Source organism: Penaeus monodon, chromosome 1 (genome assembly GCF_015228065.2).
Source record: "Penaeus monodon isolate SGIC_2016 chromosome 1, NSTDA_Pmon_1, whole genome shotgun sequence".
Classification (NCBI taxonomy): Eukaryota; Metazoa; Arthropoda; class Malacostraca; order Decapoda; family Penaeidae; genus Penaeus; species Penaeus monodon.
In genome coordinates, this window is record NC_051386.1 from 50178616 (window position 1) to 50201695 (window position 23080).

The following is a 23080-nucleotide window of genomic DNA, read 5'->3' on the forward strand; positions in this document are numbered from 1 at the left end:
ATCCAAATAAAAGGAGCTGACTCAATTAATCCATGTTTACTGATAATATCATGGATGTGTGTACACGCACGCTCATACAAAATAAGAATATTTATGGCATCGTACAAGAACGACTCTCCCGTTACCTTCACGTTACCCTACCTTTCGATACCTCCGCCCACTACCCCTACCCCCACCCCCAACCCCGCATCATCCCGATCCACCTTGCCCCCCCCCCCCCGGCCCCATGCTCTCCTTTTTCTGCCCTAAGCCATCCGCGACGCCCTTCCCGCTCCCACTGTGGAGAATCAGGCTTTATTAAGGGGAATCAAAGGTCCCTGTAACATGTCGATGCCACACACGCCCTATTCTAAATACCACGGCCATTAAAAACCGCCAGAGGGAGAAAAAGGATGCAGGAAGACTGGCGAAAGACTAAATACAGACGACTGGCGGATCGATAAGAAAATGGGTGAATGCTGAGGATAAGGCAGTGAAGAGTGATGTTGGAGAATAGGTAAGGAAACGGATGAAGATGACGGGATAAGGCAGGAAACAGGTTGGAAAAGGAAAATATAGGGTGAATGTTGGGAGTGAAGTCTGAAATGTCGTGGGAAGATGTGATGGTCAAGCGAATGGGGGAACGAGAGGAATAGCAAGATGACTCATTGCCGGAGCAGCAGGTTGCCGAGGCTCCCCGATTACAGCGTCCCTGATAAGGAGAAGTCACATCCAACTCAAAGCTTTCTAAGTTCCTCCACACGATCTCGCACTATCTTCTGTCCCTCCTCTGTTTCTTTGTAGCTGTACCAAGGCCTTAATATCAACTGTCCCCAACCTTTTCTCTTTCCGCTCTTATAATCATTACTGTTCTGTCGTTTCTTCCCTCCCACTAATACACCTCTCTTCTTATACTCCTCCTCCTCCTCCTAAGCTTACTTCTACTTCTCCCTCACTCCACACTCCACACTCCACACTCCACACTCTTCTCCCACCCCTATAACAATGAAGGACGGACATGTATAAAAGCTTCCAAGGGTTGGGCAGGCTGTCAAGGGCTGTTGAGAGGGAGGAGAGCGAGGGACAGGGAGAGGAGAGAGAGAGGGAGGGATTTTATTCAAAGGATAAGGTTTAAAAGAACCTAAAAGGGAGAATGAGAGGGAAGGGGAAGGGGAAGAAAGGAAGGAGGAACAGGGTGCTGAAGAAGGAGAGAGAGAGAGAGGACAGGTAAGGGGGAGGGTGAGACCCATCAGGTGTTCCCTTTCCACATCTCGCTGCCTCCGAGTCCGGCCCCGCCCACTTGTTTTTCCCCCGCACCCATCCTGGCCGAAACCCCGTTTTGTCCCTCGAAGCCTGAGACTTCTTGCCGAGAAGAGCCATCCTTTCTTCGACCTCTTTCGTCACCCTTCTTTCCTAAATCTATTTCCCACTCCTACATCCGCGCCCCCAGCCTCCTGCCAATACCTTCCCTTTACTACCTCCTTTCACCCGTGCCCGCCCCCGCTTCTCCCTTCCACTCGCAATTATCTTGAAAAAGGACTGATCAAATTCTGAGAAAAAGCCATCTCCCTCCGTCTACCTGCGGCTCGCTACCCGAACCTCGCCTTCCGACGTGCTATGGCAAGAGTCAGCGGTGATTGTGCCCACGTAATGGGATTCCCTTCGGCGCTTTCACGCTGCGAAGAGAGACAGCGTTCGGAATATCATTTCCCCGCATGTCACGGCGGGCGGGGTGGCGTGGGTAAGGATTGGTGGGGTGGCGTGGGTAAGGATTGGTGGGGTGGGATAAGTAGGGAAGGGGGGAGGGGAGGAGTGGGCGTAGAGGTGGCGTGGAGGAGGGCTGCCTCGCGTGGGAATATAGAATAAATTATAATCAATTTACATTGCGAAATGCTGAAATACAATAAATGGATCTCACGGACCTCTTCCCTCCTTCCAACTGGCTATATAGTGAAGACATCCGAAAAACAACAGATATTACAGTACAACTGATCGATATTTCAGCAGTATAAAAATTCACTTCAGAAGAACGGAAGTGCACCATAAATAAACACGGAAAATCTACTATCCATCCCCGGCAGTACCCAGAAAGACAAAAACTTTTTTTTTTTTCTAAATGAAGGACTTCGTATATAAAACTCCATATTGGCTAGACAAGAAGCAAGCACATTTATAACCAGCAAGCATTAGCTACGGCCATCGAAGGAGCTTTAGGATAAGGCCGGGGAGGTGAAGGAGCGTCGGGAGGAATGACGCAACCCAAGTGGAGCTCTCGCATGCACCCCGAAGTGGCCGACAAGAGCTGCTCTCCTGTAAACTATTCGGGGCACTCTGCATCCTGTTGTGCATCTCAAAATATATATAAACATGTGTATATAAATATATCTGTGCATGCGAGTGCGTCTTTGAGTGTGTACCATTATGTCTGTGCCTTTAAATGTGCGTGTGCGTTTGTGCAAGCGCGATCGCCAGTGGTATATCTTGAAATTCCGGGCTATGATTCCAAGCCTGTCTAGCCCCATACATGTAGCATCTTCCCGTCTCGACGCACGGTGAATGATCTTTGACCTTAACACACCCACACACAAGGTTATTAATAGTCACAATACACCGGGCAATGCCACACATCTGAGTGACAATTTTCATTGGGAAAGAGTCATTACTAAAAATTGCCATAACCTAATGTACAATACATGCACAAAAAACAAAGACCGACATGCATGTACATTAACTCGCACACACAAACCAACTTTCACATTTATACTCACGCACTAAAAAAAAAGAAAGAAAAGAAAAGAAAAAAATATATATATACATTAATATATATGTGTGTGTGTGTGTGTGTGTGTGTGTGTGTGTGTGTGTGTGTGTGTGTGTGTGTGTGTGTGTGTGTGTGTGTGTGTGTGTTGGTGCGTGCGTGCGTGCGTGCGTGCGTGCGTGCGTGCGTGCGTGCGTGCGTGCGTGCGTGCGTGCGTGCGTGCGTGTGCGTGTGCGTGTGCGTGTGCGTGTGCGTGTATAATATATATGAACCAACACAGAAAATAAAGAACGAAAAATGTGACCAATAAACATATCCACACATATACACATACATACCCATGGATAAAGATACAAACATACATACACACTCTAGTGACCACGCCCACGATTTGCACCACAATGGGGGTCATTGTCGGTGATCATCTTATCATCCTATGCAGAAGGGAGAAGGAAAGGGAAAAGGGAGGAAGGGGAGAAGAGAGGGAGGGAGGGAGGGAGGGAGGGAGGGAGGGAGAGGGAGAGAGGAGAGGAGAAGAGAGAGAGAAGAGAAGAGAGAGAGAGAGAGGAGAGAAGAGAGGAGAGAGGAGGAGAGGAAGGAGAGAGAGAGAGAGAGAGAGAGAGAGAGAGAGAGAGAGAGAGGGGGGGGGGGGCAATGTCTTCATCACCCCCGGCAAAAGAGTTGTCGATTTCTGGCCGGGTTCTTCGCTCGCCGTCAGCCCACCTCCGACGGCGCCACACTGCAGGTCGCCGGCGGTGGTTGCGTGCAGGCGGCGCAGTCATTAGTGTCGGTGCGTATCGACGTGGAGGCACATCCAGTTCGCTAGGGCCACGGGGTACAAGTGGCAGGGGGTTTGGACTCGACATCCGGGCTCTGGTACCATGTCTGATAGTAATGGGCTTGTCTGTCTGTATATTTGTCAACATGCATTCCAGGGTAATTTTCCATTCTGACATGTTAGACTGCATTGTGCAGTTTGAGGCTAAAATTCCATTTAAACTAAATAACCACGTACAAAGAGCAAGTATTTAGGAATATAATACATATGCACGAATAAATGTTATACATATTATATACAGAGGTGTGTGTATATACACCCCGGTATAACATGTATATATCGGTGCTACGATCATTAACAGAACGCCCATCCCTTACGATGAATGCGGGAATGAGGTAAAGAAGGAATGTCCATGAGTAGGAGATAGGGGGAGGAAAGGGGCGGGGAAGAAAAGGGAAGATGAGTAATCAATGAGGCACAAGGGTGATATTCATGAGGTCATCAGCCACTGGGTTTAGAGGGAAAGGGGGGGCGGGGGCGGGAAGAGAGGTGGCGTAATCTACATAGGCGAAAAGGGACGATCAGGGCACGGTCCAATAACGCCTGACACTCGACCGCGACGACGTTAATGATAGGACCCTCCCCCGGCCCCTACCCATCCTCCATCCTACACCTCCCCAGTTCTCACCTGCCTACCCTACTTTTCGCCAGCACATCTCACCCTGCCCCTCCTCTTCAAAACCTCACGCCGAGAGAGAGAGAGAGAGAGAGAGAGAGAGAGAGAGAGAGAGAGAGAGAGAGAGAGAGAGAGAGAGAGAGAGAGGAGGGAGGGAGGGAGGAGGAGGGAGGGAGGGAGGGAGGGAGGGAGGGGGAGGAGGAGAGAGGAGAGAGAGAGGAGAGAGAGAGAGAGAGAGAGAGAGAGAGAGAGAGAGGAGAGGAGAGAGAGAGAGAGAGAGAGAGAGAGAGAGAGAGAGAGAGAGAGAGAGGGGGGGGAGATTCAATCATCTCATATCCACAATGAAATATTAAATACAAAAAGAATAACATAGAAAAGATAAAAATAAACAAATCATTCTCTCCTTCCATCTCCGTTTTCTCCACCCTCCTTGCCTTCCTCCTCCTAACACACACACAAATATACTTTCAAACTTACAACCTCCCCCCACACAGACACTCCTACTCATAATCACACACTCGTTTGTATCCGTGTTCGCCATCATCTCTGTCGTAGAATCTGTTGCTTTCCTACTGCCCACAGCCGGTTAGTTTGGGAGGGGGGGAGTGGAGGGTGAGGCAAGAAGGCGGGGTGTGTGTGTGGGTGTCGAAGGATACAACAGGGGGAAGGGGGTGAGGAGGGGAGGGAGAAGGGGGTGAAGAGGAGAGGAGGAGGAGATGAGAAGTGAGGGGCAGGGGGTGAGGAAAAAGCGAGAAGAGGAGAAAGGGGGAGAGACGCAGACAGAGAGAGGGGGCGGGGAAGGGGAGAGGGAGACGAATGGATAAGCCGGCTCTGCGCTCATACTCGACCAGGCCGTTCACAACAGGCCAACAACTTCAAGGGACACCAAATTAAAAGTAGCTGTGTCCAAAACAGCCATTTCTCACAGCGATCGCCTTCAAGTGTGTAGACCGTAAGTTCAGGTGACAATCCGAATAAGCTGGACTGCAAGTGCTGAGAAAGAGATTCGGTCGCCAGAGGAAGTAGGTAGGTTAGGGGGGGGGGGAAAAGGAGGAAGGAGGAGGAAGGAGGGAAGAAGAAATAGAAGGAACAAATGCCAGCGCGCGTGCGTGTATATGTGTGCGGACGGGCGGACGGACGGCAAATGCTAAAACTTCCATCTCTTCTCTCAGTTCACCTTGACTGACCCCTTGCATTTCCCCCTTCTCTCCCTCCTTAATCCTCCTCATTCTATTCCTCCAAATCCTCCGCTTAAGAGAAAATCTCGCTGTTTACTGCGAGTCGAAGACTCAAGCCAGTGCAAGGAAACAACACTGGCCAGAACACATGCCATGAAATTGACGAGCGCTGCAATACAGACAAAAAAAACACGACCGTCTGAGTCACAACACCGACTGAGTAAGTCCCGGACACAAGAGAGCCACGAGCCACTGGCACGCCCAAGAAACAGGTGTTCCGCAAGGGCACGTGTCGGATTTGCCACTGCGAGACCCTCAGCTGCTCTGTGACATGACACACATGACACGAGCGAGCGGAGCCGGGCATTAAAGCCGGCATTTAATGAGGCCTTTAGGCTATGCGGCTTATCAGTGATACCTTGCACTAGAGATGCCGAAAGAGGGAGGGTGAGAGATAATGGAGAAGTAATACGGGGAAAAGGTTTTTATAGGAAGGGGACGAGAGGAATGGACAGACTGGTGGATAATGGGGAAAAAGACATGGCAGGAATAAAGACAATGAGAAGAAAAAAATAAATGGACGGAAACGGAGGCTCCTGGGGTAATCACGAAATAAGAGGGGGGAAAGGAAAGAAAGGCAGGGAAGAGCAATAAAGTAAAGGAAACCCATGTTATGGCCACCCTCCGTCAGCACCTCATCAGCTGTTACCCAATAAAAACATTCTCGCCGTCTCCCTCTTCACCAAACGCATTTCCACACACAAAAAAACTCACTTCGTAGACACAAGAAGGTAAACACAAAATACACCTCTTTAATTCAGCACAAATAATAACGGCAGCAATCCCGACTACATACCACCGGTCAATGGCAACATACAGCGCTAATCAAATCAATGAACGCAGTCAGAAGGATCTGGCAGTGCCCATCAACTCTGTTAAAAGTTAATGAATATTAAATAGTTCAAGAATATGATACCGCAGCTACCATATACAAGAGCTGTGGTGGCTATAAAACTGTATTTATCTGGCGTCCCTTCAAATAACATACCATGAAGTTCATTCATTTTGAAATAACATACGCTCGTGGGTGGAGCTTCCGAAATAATATTTTTTCTACACCAGAATGTAATGCATACAATCGTATTTTGCCTTTAAAATGCCAGCATATTCAAATCCAAAACACGCTCCCCATATCGCGCAGTGTGCACCCGGTCCCCCTGCCCATCTACTTGCATCTGCTATTCCCGTTCGACTTTTAAATCCCAGAGCAAATGGCCCCAGAGACAGAAATTCCTTGGTCGTGGCAGGTCAAGTGGGGGTCTGGGCGGCTCCTCCCAGACGCAGTTCCCACTGGCGCCGGGAGCCACTCGGGAAAGATGGTTCCTCGGCCAACCTGGATCGATATGACGACGCTGGCCATCAGGATGACAACACCCTTCACCACCTCCGCCGCCCACAGATTCGGACGAAGTACACACGCGCGGCATGCATATACATTTGTAAACACATATACATGCACGCGAAAACGCCTTCGGCATATTCGTGTGCGTTCTTGTACCTCCCTTCGTTGTTCTACTTGCAATTTGTCGAGACATGAATTCACACTCGTAGTATATATGTGTGATGAATAATATATATATATATATATATTAAATATATATATATATAATATATATGGTGTGTGTGTGTGGTGTTGTGTGTGCTTGTGTTGTGTGTGTGTGTGTTGGTGTTGTGTGTGTGTGTGTGTGTACGTGTACGTGTAAGTGTGTGTTTGTTGGTGTGTTGTGTGTGTGTGCTGTGTTGCGTGCGTGTGTGCGTGCGTGCGTGTGGTGCGTGGCGTTGCGTGCGTGTGTGCGTGCGTGCGTGCGTGCGTGCGTGCGTGCGTGCGTGGGTGCGTGCGTGCGTGTGTGTGCGCGCGTGTGTGCGTGCGTGTGTGTGCGTGCGTGTGCGTGTGTGTCTGCGTGTGCGTGGTTGTTTGTTGTATTATTTTAAAGTTTTGTTAGTATGTGTATATATATATAATTATATTATATACTAAATATATTATTTTATATATTATAATATATATATATATATATATACATATTATAAATATTTTCTCTTTGTTATTCTTAAAGTACAAAACTTTTTATCCGAATACAAAAAGGTATAATGCCGCCATATGCAGTAACGTGCGTTGCCTGAAGCCCTATAAGTTGAGCGTCGCGTCAGGTTTAAGCAAAGGCGCGATTCTACAGACAGGAGAGACAAACGTGCTGAAAGTGAAATAAGCTGAAAAAACAGCGAAACTTTACAAAAATTAAGACAAAAAGGCCAATAATCTCTAAATCTAACACAGGTCACACCCACAGATATTCGTACGATAAATTGAAAATATCCCCATACAATCCCGATCAGAACAAGACACGCCAACGTTACATAATATGACAAGAGTGCCACTGCAACAGTCGTGACCTGATGGCAAGTTATGCACGACCGACGATCGATGCTATGTGATACGCGGTGCACGACATGCGATGCAACACGACAACACGGAACACACCCGGCTAATGATGTTACGGACGGACATCACATGACCGACGACCATATCTCCGTACATACACACCGCAGCCCATAAAATTCTCCGCAGCGAATTAACAATCATCATCATCATAATAATAATAATAATGATAATAATAAGTGCACACAACACGCAGAATCAACGAATTCTACAGCCTTTGCAATGGTAGGAGGGGAGGGAGCGGAGTAGGTCAGGGAACGAGAGAGAACGCCAGGGGTTGCGGGAGAGGTGGACAGTACAACACCTCCACCTTCACCTTCACCTCCACCTCCGTCCACGTCCACGTCCACGTCCACGTCCACGTCCACCCCACCTCCACCCCTCCACCTCCACCTCCACCTCCACCTCCACCTCCACCTCCACCTCCTCCTTCCCACTACCTCAAACCTTAGACATCCTCAACCTTCTCGACGACACGGAGTAAAAGAAGTTTCCTGTCAAAAACAAAACGAAAAGCAAAGGGAAGGAACTGCCAAGTCTTAAAGCAGCAGACTCCACAAGCAGTGCAAGTCCGGCGGAGCGACGAGAGGCGGTGATGACGGGGAGTTTGTTGATGTTAGGAAGAGGGCGGGGCGAACCGGCATGAGGGGAGGAGGGGGGGACGTCAGGCGAAGGGGGGGGGGCGGAGGATGAGGGAGCGTCAGGCGAAGGGGAGGAGGGGGGGGGAAAGCGTCGGGCGAAGGGGAAGAGGAGTCACGGGTGGAACGAGATATGGGTCTGGGGTAGGACAAGGGGGAGATGGAGAGGGGGGTTAAGGGGGGGTAAAGGGCGGCTGGGTGGCACGGTGTGATGGGCGGGGCGGCGACAGTCCTGATGGGGTTTAAATGGCTGAGGGAAATGGGGCTGGGTCGCCTGGTGCGAGGGGAGTCGGAACACACATCACCAGGTTCCCTCTACTTTGTTCCCCGTTTCCCCCGTCACTTAGCCATTGCTTCTCCCCTTCCTTTTTTCCCTTCCTCCTCCTCACCCTTCTCTTCCTCGGCTCGCTCTCCAAAACACGCACACAACTCACCCCTCCGAAAAGCACTCACTTGAAGCCAGCGTTTCACCATGGCTGGGCGGCTGGAGTATGACTCGCCCGCTCTCCCCCTTACGCAAACACTCATAAGGCTCGAAATGGACGAACCAAGGATCAAACACCTTACTTTCAACAAACATATATAAATATGAACACGCATACACAATCGCACGCACAAACATGCAGACAAACATTCTCTCTCTCTCTCTCTCTCTCTCTCTCTCTCTCTCTCTCTCTCTCTCTCTCTCTTTCCTTCGCTCTCGCTCTCGCTCTCGCTCTCGCATTCGCACACGCACGAGAGAGAGAGAGAGAGAGAGAGAGAGAGAGAGAGAGAGAGAGAGAGAGAGAGAGAGAGAGAGAGAGAGAGAGAGAGAGAGAGAGAGAGAGAGAGAGAGAGAGAGAGAATGTCATGAGACGGATTTTAAGATATGCATCATCCTCACGAAGGTCAACCGCAAATGCAGTGAGTCAATAACACGGATGAAGGATGCAGCGTCCCGCTAAAGGCAGACGCTGAGGTTTCGTCAATCGGATATTACTTTGCCTAAGATACGACCTTACCAACGATTTATTTTTTTCAAATAAAGGAGAAAAATCGGTAACTTTTGTAGTTTCGTCACAAACCATGAAAACTTTCCATGGATTTATGGTGGATAAAAAAAATATCGCAGCTTAGTTTCGATAAACACCAGGGTGCCATTCTTCTGTTGCCACGGCTATTCTCTGAGATGCAGTCACATTTTCTCTCCCTCTCTCTTCCACACTTCCTTGAAATCATTCCTCTGATGTCTTGTTTAAAGATATCTCAACCTTTCTTCTCTAAAGCTGCTAACTTAGTTGTAAATTTCTTTCGACAGCATGGGGGCAATGCGGAAATCAGAGAAAACAAAAGAGATTGCCATTTTTTCCGACAACGAATACCGAACTGTATAAAAAAAAAATAATCCTAGAAGAGGTTTCGAACACTTCCATTACTTAATTTACACGCAGGACTGCAAGCTGCAGTCTGTCGCCATCCGACAAAACACCAGGACCGTCAGCATAAACAGCCAGAGTACACGAGCTAAAATTAGCCAAAAGCATCAAACGCCGGTCATGTCATCCCTGCGCCCAGTCCAGCCTGAACTTGAAGACGTCGCCTGAGATCTACGGCAACCCTCCGGGTGGTTTCTTGGGCCGTTCCTTCCCATTAAAGGTGAGCACCTACGATGAGGAGGGGGCGTGGCTCCCCAGGGCGCGGCCTATGGCACATCAACAGCACACACGCCCACTCACTCAAAACCTTCATGGCCGGAGCTACTACTGCTTCTGATCGTCAGTCAATTCTTCAGCGAATCAACTAGTAATCACAAAAAAATGAACTGGGAATCTACTAGTCAGCGTACAACAAACGGCATAATTAAGTAACGCAACATAAGGTTAACGGGGACAAAATACCCACAATGAATGATCCTGAATGAAACTCCGCGGGAGTTCGCCAAACGGCTACCCTGTCGCCCTCATGACCAGTTGATAGTGAAGGACTCTCTACGTCGCCTTCGTAATAATGCCTAGAAAATCCATTACCGTCACGACAAACCAGTGCACCACCAAATGGACAGAGATTATGGGATGGGGAGATCTTCCACGGACTGCAAACTGGGGGTTCTACGCCTATTTCGACCCATGTTCTCAAAATGGAAATACGTTCAAGCTGTTGAGCCGGCACGAATCAGAGCAACTTTCGAAAGCAATGGAACTACGAAAACAAGACATCCCCCCGGCAGCACCCCACCCCCAATCTCCCTCCTCTACCACAGGCGTTTACCTCCATTACACGTTTCCTGACGTTGCTCTCGACGCCGTGCGAGGAAACTCCTGAGCAAAATTTTTAAAAATCATCAAATTGTTCGAAAATCAACAAGTGATTCTCTTCCTTCTTCCGGTTTTAGGTTTAGGCACCGCGCAGACATATATTTCCCCATATTTTTTATCATTAACCTTTTAAAATAAACTTAGATTTAGAACAAAATAGGCGAATGTTAAGAATAAAAAGCGCGCTGCACTTTCACAAAAAGTGGCTTTGGCTCACCACTGACCCGCTCGTTCCTTTTAGAGTGAAGAACATTAGCGGCATTTCCTGCGGGGAGCGTGGGAGGCAGAAGCAGCCAAGCACTGCAACGAGGGCAAGTTAGGAGGAGGCGATAACGAGACAGGAAGAAAAGTAGGGGGAAGGGGAGAGGAAGGGAGAAGGAGAGAAGGAGAGGGAGAGGAAGGGATAGGAGAGGGAGAGGGAGAGGGAGAGGGAGAGGGAGAGGGAGGGAGAGAGAGAGAGAGAGAGAGAGAGAGAGAGAGAAGAGAGAGAGAGAAGAAAGAAGAAAGAAAGAAAGAAAGAAAGAAAGAAAGAAAGAAAGAAAGAAAGAAAGAAAGAAAGAAAGAAAGAGGGAGGGAGGGAAGGGGGGGAGGGAGAGGGAGAGAGAAAGGGGAGAGAGAGAGAGAGAAAGGGGAGAGAGAGAGAGAGAGAAGGGAGAGAGAGAGAGAGAGAGAGAGAGAGAGAGAGAGAGAGGAGATATAGAGAAGATGAGAGAGAGAGGGGAGAGAGAGAGAGAGAGAGAGGAGGAGGAGGAGAGAGAGAGGAGGGAGAGAGAGAAGAGAGAGAAAGGGAGGAAGAGAGAGAGAGAGAGAAAGGGGAGGGGAGAGAGAGAGAGAGAGAGAAAGGGGAGGAAGAGGGAGAGAGAAAGAGGGAGAAAGAGAGAAAAAGGGAGATACACAATCTACACCTTCCCCTCAACCAATCTCCTTTCCCCAACACAGCACCACATGTGCGGGACAGCTGTGCTTAACTAACGCCCCTCTCTCTCCTCCCCATGCCCTTCCTCACTATCACCCCCTTCTCATCGACGCGCTCCACTCCTTATTCTCCCCCCGCGGGCGTCTCCTGAACACAGCGCATCTTTACAACTCTGACATATCACCCTCCAACCACATAGCCATAAACACGCCCACAGCCTATTACCAGAGAGCCATCGGTCAAGCCTTTCGAGTGTTGGAGAAGGTGTTTTAACCCTGTGCTGGCCACTCATACCGCCCCTTACACGCCCTACTACATCTCTCTTATCTTCCTTTTCCCTCTCATCCCTCCATTTCCCATCTAAAGTGCACACTATTCAAGAATCAATCTCACCCTTGGATAAATCGACAAAACTGGTCCATCCTCTGATAACTTTGCCTTCTGACGACCTCAAATATTATTAGGGCCGTAATTCTCTTTGGAATGCGTCTTTTAATTCTACATAGGCCCATAAGGAGAAGATAATCATACAATAAATAAAGGAGTTGCATGTCACCGGTATCTTTACGAACGGCACTTTTTTTTTTACCTTTTCCTATTCAGACCGGTGTTCTCGGAACAGCAGAACGCGTCGACACACTTATTAATTCTCTTCTTTCTTATTTCATTCTGGATAACGTAACCAGCATGCAAGCGACATCCATCACCAATACTCAGTATATATACAGCTTCTGATCTCCCACACTTCCTAGAAACATTTCCAGCCGCAAAGATCAACAGGGAGCCACTGGTTCGCTCACGCTGACTCACCGCCGCTCCTTCACACCAACACAACTTTTGTAACTTAATATTCTACAACGAAGTGATATTTCATTTTTTAACTTTTTCTTGTAACACCAACGCTTTATACTCCTACGGTAAGATCGCCGCATCTGCCTCACAATGCATGCGTTCTGGATTTTAAAATTATAAGTCTATGTCCAGCGACCGATAATTACGCACATCATTATCGCTCATTAGCTATTCACTCACCATTACAGCCACGATGCACTAAGTTCGCCGCTCGGTGTCCCGACTAGAGCTTGATGAGCGAGTGCACCGGCGGCCGCTACGACACTCACTGGACCCTCACTCGTCCCGTACCTCACTTCAGCTGCCCACATTTCCTTCCCTCTCTTTTATTTATTAATTCCTCTGTACGATTAAATATAGAATCTATATTTACTGCATTTCAAATATATATATGTCTGTGTGCTGCATTCTCTCTATTTAATTTTATGAAATTATTGTTGTTCCCATTCGCAATCATACTATCATTACCTCCTTTTTAATTATTTCATTTTTTTTCTCTCGCGACAGAGTTTGCTTCCTCCACCCCCTTTTCCTCTTCCCTTCCCAACCTTTCCGTCCCTATCCTATTTTTATACATCCGCAGTCCAGGTAGCAGCGCATACTCCCTGCCTCCCATCTCCCAACACGCCCTTTTCTGTCACATGACTCCCCACCCCTCCCCACACCAACCATCGTAAGGTCGCTCGAACCCCTACCCCCACCAGCACCCACACTCCCGGCGTCGAGTCACTCCTAACCAATGAGCGGGTGCGGGTGGCGGCGGCGGTGAGGTCATCACATACACAAGCTGATGTCACGACTACAAATACCCGGCCGCCCCCATCCTCGCGCCCGGTCCTGGAGTCCCGTAAACACCCACTTGCAATTCATTACTCCCATCAAACAGGGCACCGACGCAGGCCCACAGTACAACCCATGGGCCACAGTGTTACTCGCTTTTGAACACCTAACGTTTGTAGCGATGCGAGGGGTGGCGATAACCTCATGCGTCTGCACACCTTCCGGGCGTGTGTAATCTTCAAAGAGCTGTCGGCGAAGTGCTGGCTCTGGCGCTCCAACAGAAGCCCGGAAAGCATCTGCTACCCTCCCATCAGACGTCAGCTAAATATAGAACGTTTCTCCCCTTCCCCAGGAGGACGCCTGTACTATCAACGTTTTATCACGTTTCCACGAACGTTTCACAGTCACAGGAACTGTAGGGGTCATCCCATTATCCACATCATTATTTTACCATTAGCTTTAACCGTGTATTTCTTCACTGCATGTGTTTCTCTCTCTTCCCTCTAACTTATTATGCCTGCGTATATCAGCTGTTGGAAACACGGAACAAACTTGGACCACTTCCAAAGTGCTCGACCCGCCTCCCCTTGGTGTGTCTGCGCGTGCAAGCCATACGCAGAGTCCGCTTTCTGGGTTGATTCAACATTACTAAAACACGGCAAAACAGAGAAATATACCGCCATCACAATTTATGCATGCATAAGTGGATAGGATTGTTTTAATTTGTAAAAACGTAAGCACACTCACATGAAAACAAAATAGTTAACACCCTCCTAAATACACATACATATACATATACACACACACATATACATACATACACACACACACACACACGCACACGCACACGCACACGCACACGCACATGCACACGCACACGCACATGCACATGCACACGCACACGCACACACGCACGCACGCACACACACACACAACACAACACAACACAACACACGTGTGTGTGTGTTGTGTGCGCGTGCATGTGTGCGTGCTTGTGTGCGTCTATGTACGTGCATGTATGTATCTGTATGCATGTGTGTATGCATGAGTGCATGTATTTATTTATTTATGTGTGTGTGTGTGTGTGTGTGTGTGTGTGTGTGTGTGTGTGTGTGTGTGTGTGTGTGTGTGTGTGTGTGTGTGTGTGTGTGGTGTGTGCGCGTATGTGCGTGCGTGCATGTGTGCGTGTGTGCGTGCGTGCATGTGTGCGTGCGTGTGTGCGTGCGTGCGTGCGTGAGTGCGTGTGTGGTGTGGGTGGGTGTGTGGTGTGGGTGGGTGTGTGGTTGGGTGGGTGTGTGGTGTGGGTGGGTGTGTGGTGTGGGTGTGTGGTGTGGGTGGGTGTGTGGTGTGGGTGGGTGGTGTGGGTGTGTGTGGTGTGGGTGTGTGTGTCGTGTGGGTGTGTGTGTCGTGTGGGTGTGTGTGTCGTGTGGGTGTGTGTGTGGTGGTGTGTGTGGTGGTGTGTGTGTGTGTGTGTGTGTGTGTGTGTGTGTGTGTGTGGTTGTGGGTTGTGTGGTGTGGTGTGTGGTGTGGTGTGGTGTGTGGTGTGTGGTGTGGTGTGGTGTGTGGTGGTGGTGGTGGTGTGGTGTGGTGTGGTGTGGTGTGTGGTGTGGTGTGTGGTGTGTGTGTGTGCGTGCGTTTATTGAGAAATAAACATTTTAATTTTATCTACCTACCTATCTACCTATTTATCAATATATTACCAAATTCCTTTACGTTTATCTATGTAGGCCTATCTATTCATTCACTCCATAGAGTATGGGATACCTAATTGTAAAATACTGGTACTGACTGCACATTTACTGTTGACGAAGCCACCAAGCCTCACCTGTGAAGAAAAAGAGAAAAATATCAATTTAGGATACCAAAAGTAGGATTAGGACAAATGTCATGACTAAAAAGTTCATAAGTAAAAGAAGTCCGAGGGTATTTAAAAAGCCACAAAGCAACACCCGAGTAACCCAAGCTGCGGTGCAGTGGTTTTTCGGAGGGATGAGTCAATACTCGGCATTGAGAGGCACTGGCACTACTGGTGTAGCAGCGTATTGACTGACGGATCCTGTGACAAGCGCGTCTGGTCAGGTGAGAGCGTGACAACACAGGTGTGCGCGGGGCCGATCCGGACGTCGGGCGCTCTACAGACGACAGGTCGCGCCAGTGACACCCTACACGACGCACCTTGATGAAGGGAAACCTCAAAGGCACGGCTTTAGGCGCTAATGGGGGAGGGGATGGCAATAGGCCCCGATTGGGGCAACTGATGAATGGGCAAAGAGTTTCTAGTTTCAACAGGGTTAACCGTTTGGAAGAAAATTATAAAAAATTATGATAGTAAAGTTAACAATGTAATAGGAGCTAATGGTGTAATACTGTAAATTATTCTAATGACGTTTACATAGAAGATGAAAATACCTTAAGTAGCGCTTGCATCAGCGTTATCAATATCCAGTGCTTATAATACTGTTCTATACATACAGCTGCTCAATCACGACAGCGTCCCGACATCCGTTCACCAGCCATTGGCTACACCAACCGACAGCACGTAGCCAAGATCTCCGGCCGCGAACAAGCTCCATTACTCGACCAATGACGGCACAGAGCTACAATAACACGGAACGGCGCTGCACTCTCACAGACGAAGCAAGGGACATGAGCCAGCAGGACAGACGGCCTCTCCCATGACACGGTAATACAGCCTTCGCAACACCCGTGGGAAACAGCGGCGGGCAAGTCCAGATCGTGTGGCGGCCACCCTCACCTGGTCCACCCGCGCGCCCAAACTCTGAGGCAAAGGGATCGAGGGGGAGGAAATTCTCGGTTGAAAGGAAAGGTTAGTAGGGGGGAGAGAAAGAGGAGGGACAGGAGGAGAGAAATATGTTGAACCGGTATGGACGGTTGAGGTTGACAAGGAAAACGGCAAAGGCACCGGAGGACTGGTGAGGGGGGAATGGAGCGTGGAGGCTGGAGTGAGAACGAGATCTTAAAGCATTTCAAAAAGAGATAGGAAGGATGGAGGCAGTAGCGATAAGTGACATACATTCTTAACGCAACATAGACCAACAAAAGAAATGTTTATATAAAAAAGTGTTGCCTCCCCTACATTAGACAATTACATGATAATCCACGTGGACCCTTTCGGCTTCGCGATTTCCATACATTTTTTCAAACACCGCCAAGTTTCTTCCCCTCAAAAATGACTCTCTACCAAACGTCAAAAGACAAACACACTGCCAACAAGTGTTTCTTTCGTTGGCTTCAACAACTACAAAAAAGAGCAGCGCGCATGAACAGGATTATGCACAAAAATATTCTCTCTTTCTCTTTCTCTCTCTCTCTCTCTCTCTTTCTCTCTCTCTCTCTCTCTATTTCTCTTTCTCTCTCTCTCTCTCTCTCTCTCTCTCTCTCTCTCTCTCTCTCTCTCTCTCTCTCTCTCAGAAGTGGTTTACTCATGTTCTCATCCAAATTGCAGCGTAAGATACTCACCCGGGTAGAATGACCACTCCTTAAGCTTACTACAATGTGCTACAGAATAAAAAGATTATCTTTACTACCTTCTATACTTAAGAGTGTGCTATATGCCCGGTCACTACAGCCAGCGTTAACTATGCATAAGGTCAGCACATTTATTCAGCATTAGCAAAATCAAAAGGTCAACAGATGGGATTGACTGAGCCATTCTTTGAAGGTCACGCTTAATCATATATCAAAACCAATGATGAACCCGGTGTATATTAAAGACCGTGATAGTAATCCTAAAAAATCCAATGATACCTACTCCATCGCCAAAGCAGTAAGCTATCAAGTGCTAGTAATGTCAACAGTACGTTAAAGGTCGTGAACTACTACGCTCTGCCAAGTCTACAAAGGTCAATGTAACACCCCAGAACACCAGAACTAAGAAACAAAATGAATCAATAAAAATATAAAGAACGTAATTAAAGTCCCTAATTCACGCGGCAACAGATTTCCTATTTCATTATCGTTAAAGAGCCAGCGCCGCATCTCCGACGCAAGGTCAAGTGCAACAAGCGACGTCCAAACAAATCCAAAGCCAGAAATCTGAACCCTAGTAATCGCTGGTCTACCGTCACCTAATAGGCGTTGTTACACCAACATCATTAAGTTCGTTTTTGTAAGAAGAGAGATGGAATATCAAGAAAGGCGACATCCCTGGCCATAACCGAGCGTCGAGCCAACCTCAAGCTCAGTACTGGCGCTCAACACGGCGGCTTCACCATTATCGATTCCTGTCCCTCTCCCACTCTCGTGCTCTCCCCTCCCCCTCTTCCTCCCGTCCTCCCTCACAGCGACCACGTACCATCCGCCTCCACAGCCGAGATAACTACAGCGTTTCGTGCAGAGTTAATGGGTGACGGTCAACTGACGTAACGATTTCCATGTTCTTCCACGTCGCGTCCGCCGAGCAACCCGCCGCCGCCGCCGCCTCCTCCTCCACTGGCCACGGCACAAGGGTGGGACACAGAACTAGGCCAAGGTGGAGCTGTAGTTCAGCTTTAACATGCGACGTTTGAACTTGCCAGTGACATTATCCACCACGTAAAGCAGAAGAGAAATTATCTCCGATCTATGTTATCAATAAAAAATAACTATAACATATATAAATAGTTTTATTTTCGTAAAGATCCAGAGTCATCTTGATTTGATGATAACCTACGCGAGCAGGGTCAGCGCCCCCAGTCATGGAGTAAACAAGATACTGCGGCTTCCTGTCTATGCGGGTCGATTTCGAGGGCCATAGAACTAACAGAAAAGATTACCGGAAGCTCCATATGCGTTGGATTATCCCTCAGCGAAGCAGAAAGTAGCCTAGGACGGGCAGGCCTAGCCAGGTAACTAAATCGAATGGATTTCGAAAACCTATAAATGTCATTCGGTACTCTAAACGCCTTTGAACATAAGAGCCAAACTATCCATCTCGCCAAGTGTCATTCTAAAGACCTGAGAGTTTATGTGCTAATAGTGAATGAATAATACATGGCTCTGGCCAGGGTGTCCGTGTCCCTCGTACAGATAACGAATTCATCATACGTCTCTAACTTTCTCTGCGGGCCATAGGCTTGGAATCGCTCGGTTATTATAAAAGCAGCTGTCTCTGCGAAATTGACCGGTTCTGTCAAGCAGTGCTTCCATCTGCCTGCCTGCTTGCTTCCGACACGCCGAACCAATACGCGATGTTCCCACCAAGCTACATCGATCTCTAGCAAGGAACTAAACACAATAAAATAAAATCTAAAAACCGCATAAATCATCCACGACACTAATAATATGCGCATTCCAAAGTACTGCTGAACTATACACGAAGTGGCAACCGCGTGGGGTCAGGGGAGGAAAACAAGCCTCGTCCTCATCCCTCCCTCTTGGCCTCTGACCTTCACCAGCCGGGTTTCCATCCCCGTGCCCTCACCTTGTACACCGATCGCCATCTTGATCTAGTCACGCCCGCTATTTGCTTTTGCTCGAACGTTTTTTAGGTTACAAGATTTTATACTGCTTTAAAGAGGCTGGGTTCCACCAGATGCGTTTCTCGCACCTTGTCCACACACACACATACACCTAGCTAGCCTCACACTGCTCCTGCCACACCCTGCTACTTTATAATCTACCTCTGTCTTTCTCTCCCGCCGTGTTTATCCGTCTGACTGTGTGTGTCTGCCAGCCAAGACCACTAGCTCAATCGCCCACATAAAAACAGAGACAGGTAGACAGAGATATACTCTCTCTCTCTCTCTTTCTTTCACTCACTCACCCACTCACCCACTCACTCACCCACCCACCCACACCTCTGGATACCTCAGCCTCCATATTTAAATATATCCCTTTACATTATTACACGATAACTCGGAGATTTTCAAATATATCCCCTATAAATCTCCTAACCGTTTGCTTCCAACTCACTCCCGGTAATTCTGTGTCCTTGAAACTGTGAAAACCAAGCGTTTTCTAAAATAATTTTAGAGGACATCAGTAACTACAAGTATATTGTAATTATTTACACATAATCATAAATAAAATGAGAGTCATGTCCGACAAAAATATTTAAGTGCGACTGAATACTCTGCACTTGCAGTCTACGTGGAACCAGTGCAAATTGTGCAATACACACATCCAGGGTAAGGGTGTGAGGGTGGGGTGCAATAGAAAGAGAGGAGGGGGCCGATGATTGCGTAACGAAGGCCTGGCATACCACACAACGTAGCGTGCTGGCCAATCACGCCTGCGGAGTGAAAGGGATGAGCCGGGAAAGGAAGAGGGGTAAGCGAGAAAGGGCAGGAAGAAAGCAAGGGGAGGGGAGAGGGGGAGGGAGGAGAGAGAGGGGGGGAGAGGGAGGGGAGAGGAAGGATAGGAGAGAGAAAGCAAGGAAGGGGAGGAAGAGAGGAGGAAGAGAGGAGAGGAAGGAGAGGAGAGAGGAGCAAGGAGAGAAAGAAAGGGAGGGGAGGAGAGAGGAAGGGGAGGAGAGAAGAAGAGGGGAGAGGATGGGAAGGAGAGAGAACAAGGGAGAGGGGGAGAGGACGGAAGGGAAGAAAAAGCATGGGAGAGGACGAGAGAGGGCGGGAGGGGAGAGAAAGCAAGGAAGGGGCAGTGACACGTAAGCAAGGCAGATGGGTAGAGGCGTTCGGGGAGTAGAGAAGTTGTAGAGGAGGTGGGTGGTGGCGGAGAAGCGTGGGGTGAAGGGAAGGAAATTCGGGGCGAAGTAGGGGAGGTAGGGAGTTATACCCGCTTGGAGTAGGTCGGTAAGCTGAGGATGGAACATGAAGCTATTTTGGGCATGCGTCTCGCACAACGAATCGGGATTGGGCATCAAGTTAAAGGAGGCGCCTCGGGGCGGAGGCTCTCCTGGCATGGGCGGTACAACACGTAGCATTAACACCATGGAAAAGTGTGACAATATGATCATACACTGTGGTAATGGCCAGAAGGCGTATTTACTGAGGAGGTTAGGGCACTCGCAGGCACCGGGAATGCGAAGAATGCCGCAAGCACGTGACACTGCGGGTATCTACCTCACCTACGCCCAGCGAGGAGGGAGGGCGAGGGCTGGGAAAGGAAGCAAGGGGAGAGGGTAACATGGAAACGGATCAGTTACAGACTATATGCGACCCAAAAGGGAAGAAAGAAAAGAAGGTGGGAAGGGGGGGGGATTGCAGATGGATAAGTAAAACGATTCAATAATCAAAGATAAGAATATACTTTAAAAAATGATAAACAGTGTGCGAATGAAATGAAGAAAAAAATAACGGGCAAACAAGGAGAACGAAAACAAAAAATCAACGAAACTCAAAATCCAATCCAACTGCCAACAAACAAAACCCCACAAAGGCGAACATCAAAATATGAAGACATTAGGCTGGCTCTCTAGACCTCCAACCTCCTCCCAACTGCCAGCAAATTCTAAAAATATCCTACCACGGACGTCACATTCCCCCCTCCCCCTCCCTCACCTCCACCCCCCCCTGAACAAGCCCATCCCGGAAGCGCGGGTATTTCCCAGGGTAGTCTTGTCATCCTGCATATGAAGCCAATCTATTTACCTCATTAAGTACCCCCCCATTAAACTGATGATCAATGAATTGGGCAAAGTGGATGTTGGATCAATAAAATAAAACTGACACATCCGGAATTCACTTTGGACAGGGATAGAACGAAGAGTAGAGGGAAAGAAGGAAGAAGGATGGAGGACGGGGAGAAAGGATGCGGAAGGGGGGAGGGGGAAAGGGGAGGGGGAGGGGGAAGGGAGAGAGAGAGAGAGAGAGAGAGAGAGAGAGAGAGAGAGAGAGAGAGAGAGAGAGAGAGAGAGAGAGAGAGAGAGAGAGAGAGAGAGAGAGAGAGAGAGCGCATGCGAACTTATTCTCTCAGCCCTCCAAGCAACACTGAAACCAGACATCCCTCGCGGCCCGACCCCGCCCATAAACCGCCCGGTCGAACAGCAGCAGCAGAACAAACAACTTAACAGGGAACCTTATCAGTCAAGGAATCAACGCATGCATTGTCGTATTCTCTTCGTATCTTATCTCACGATATATTATCTGCAGCTTCAACACACTCGCTCGCTTCACCCACTTCCTGCTTGCTTTTCACCCGCTTATTTTTGGTTGCAAAGAATGACGTCACGCTTCGTAAAACAGGGGAAAATATTTAAATCAAAATGCTGGGTAAGTTATTTAACTTCTTGTAAACTGCCACCGGCACGGTTCTTCTAGTGATTGATGGAATCTTTGTGGAACTTCCTGATAATTGTTTTTTTAATGTCTACAAAAATTCATCAGGGTTGGCTAATATTCTTCTATCTCAGCTTCCTTATCACTGGTGTGATAACGGAGCGCAGGAAAGATATGTCACAAAATGTAATATAATTTTGTTAAAATAATAAGGTGTTCCGAGTGAAAAGCGAACTCCTATACGACAGATGATAGACCGTCGTCAAGGAAACGAACATAACATAATAAACGGCATTTTACAGCAAAGCCAATTTTGAAAATAAACATTTGCAAGGGCTGTTTTCCTCTTGCACAAATCCCCTAGTGAGCTAAGTACCACATGATCCGAGCGAACATCAATACACTACCGATGGATGAACCTTTAACCAAAGAAAAATTTAATTGATTTTCCGCTGCAAAGACGATTTAAGTGCTATAGGTCAGTCACCTATGGGCAGGGAGGGAGAGGAGGAATAAAGTGGGAGGTACGAGGAGGAGAGGACAGGGTAAGGAAGTGAAAGTGAATTCTGACACAATGACTTCGAAGAGTAGAAGTGCCCTTAGTGATGGTTGTAACGATGACGAGGACGACGTTGAAAATAACAGTGGCGACGGCGATGAAGCCTGAAAATTAGTTGTTGTGTTACGAGGATGACGACATTGAAGACTTTGTTATCAGCATCGTGATTGCCGAACTTAATTGATATTGACGACATGCCAATAAAATTCCACCACGAGCAAGTCTGAAGGTATCTCACAGACGCGCGAGCTACGGACAAGGAATGTTAAAGGAAGGAAGGCCCAGCGTTCAATCGGTTTAGCATGCGTCATCCGGCGCGGCAGAAGGAAGCCGCTAGACACACGTCTCGCCCTTGGCTTATGAATGAACGGGCGGATCCTCGTGCCCCTTGGGTGTGTCCCCTGCCTTGCCATCAACGTGCGCCCCCGCACACTATTCAGCCCCGTGCACTGCATTTAGTGTTTGTGTAAGCTGCTTGTAAGCAATATACTAGTTATATATGCAACACACCCTACTCTTAGACATAAATACTACAAGTCAGTATACATGGTCGCTCGATGGGGACCATAAAACGGAGGGGTATAGCTCAGCATGGACACGGACACAAGGGCCCGTGCACGCGAGTAAACCAACTTTCACTTTCTGTATCCCATCAGCTAGCGCTCGCAGACTTGGGCTGCGGCGCAGCGCACCCACGCTCCCTAGATGCCAGGTCCATAATCAGCATTGGTGATAACATGCGAGAGTCCCTGGCTGCTCATGCTTCCCCTGGCGACCCCTTCACACTTCTCTCAAGCCAGTACGACGACCGCACGTGAGGAACCACCTTGCCGGTCAGTCACCCGCGGAGCCACAGCCCCGCGGAGAAAAAACTTGCCTCACTGCACCAACCCCGCCCCCGTCCCTACTTCCCTCCCCCTGCCCCCATTACATGCCGGCCGGCCGGCCGGCCTACTTATTACAGACTATTTAATGTAAATAAAATGTCACATTGCTTT

At 48.5% G+C, this 23080-nt stretch overlaps 1 protein-coding gene across 19 annotated transcripts in view; it reads right to left on the minus strand.

Moving 5' to 3' along the window:
• LOC119573730 (spectrin beta chain-like) overlaps positions 1-23080 on the minus strand; it is a 93493-nt gene that overhangs the window by 63832 nt on the left and 6581 nt on the right. The window contains exon 1 of one of the 19 annotated variants that reach the window (XM_037920909.1): positions 12750-12807. The exons of the other annotated variants lie outside the window; for them this stretch is intronic. The gene's annotated coding sequence lies outside the window, so the exon portion shown is untranslated. Of the gene's footprint in view, positions 1-12749; positions 12808-23080 lie in introns of those variants that run through there. 19 annotated transcript variants of the gene reach the window in all.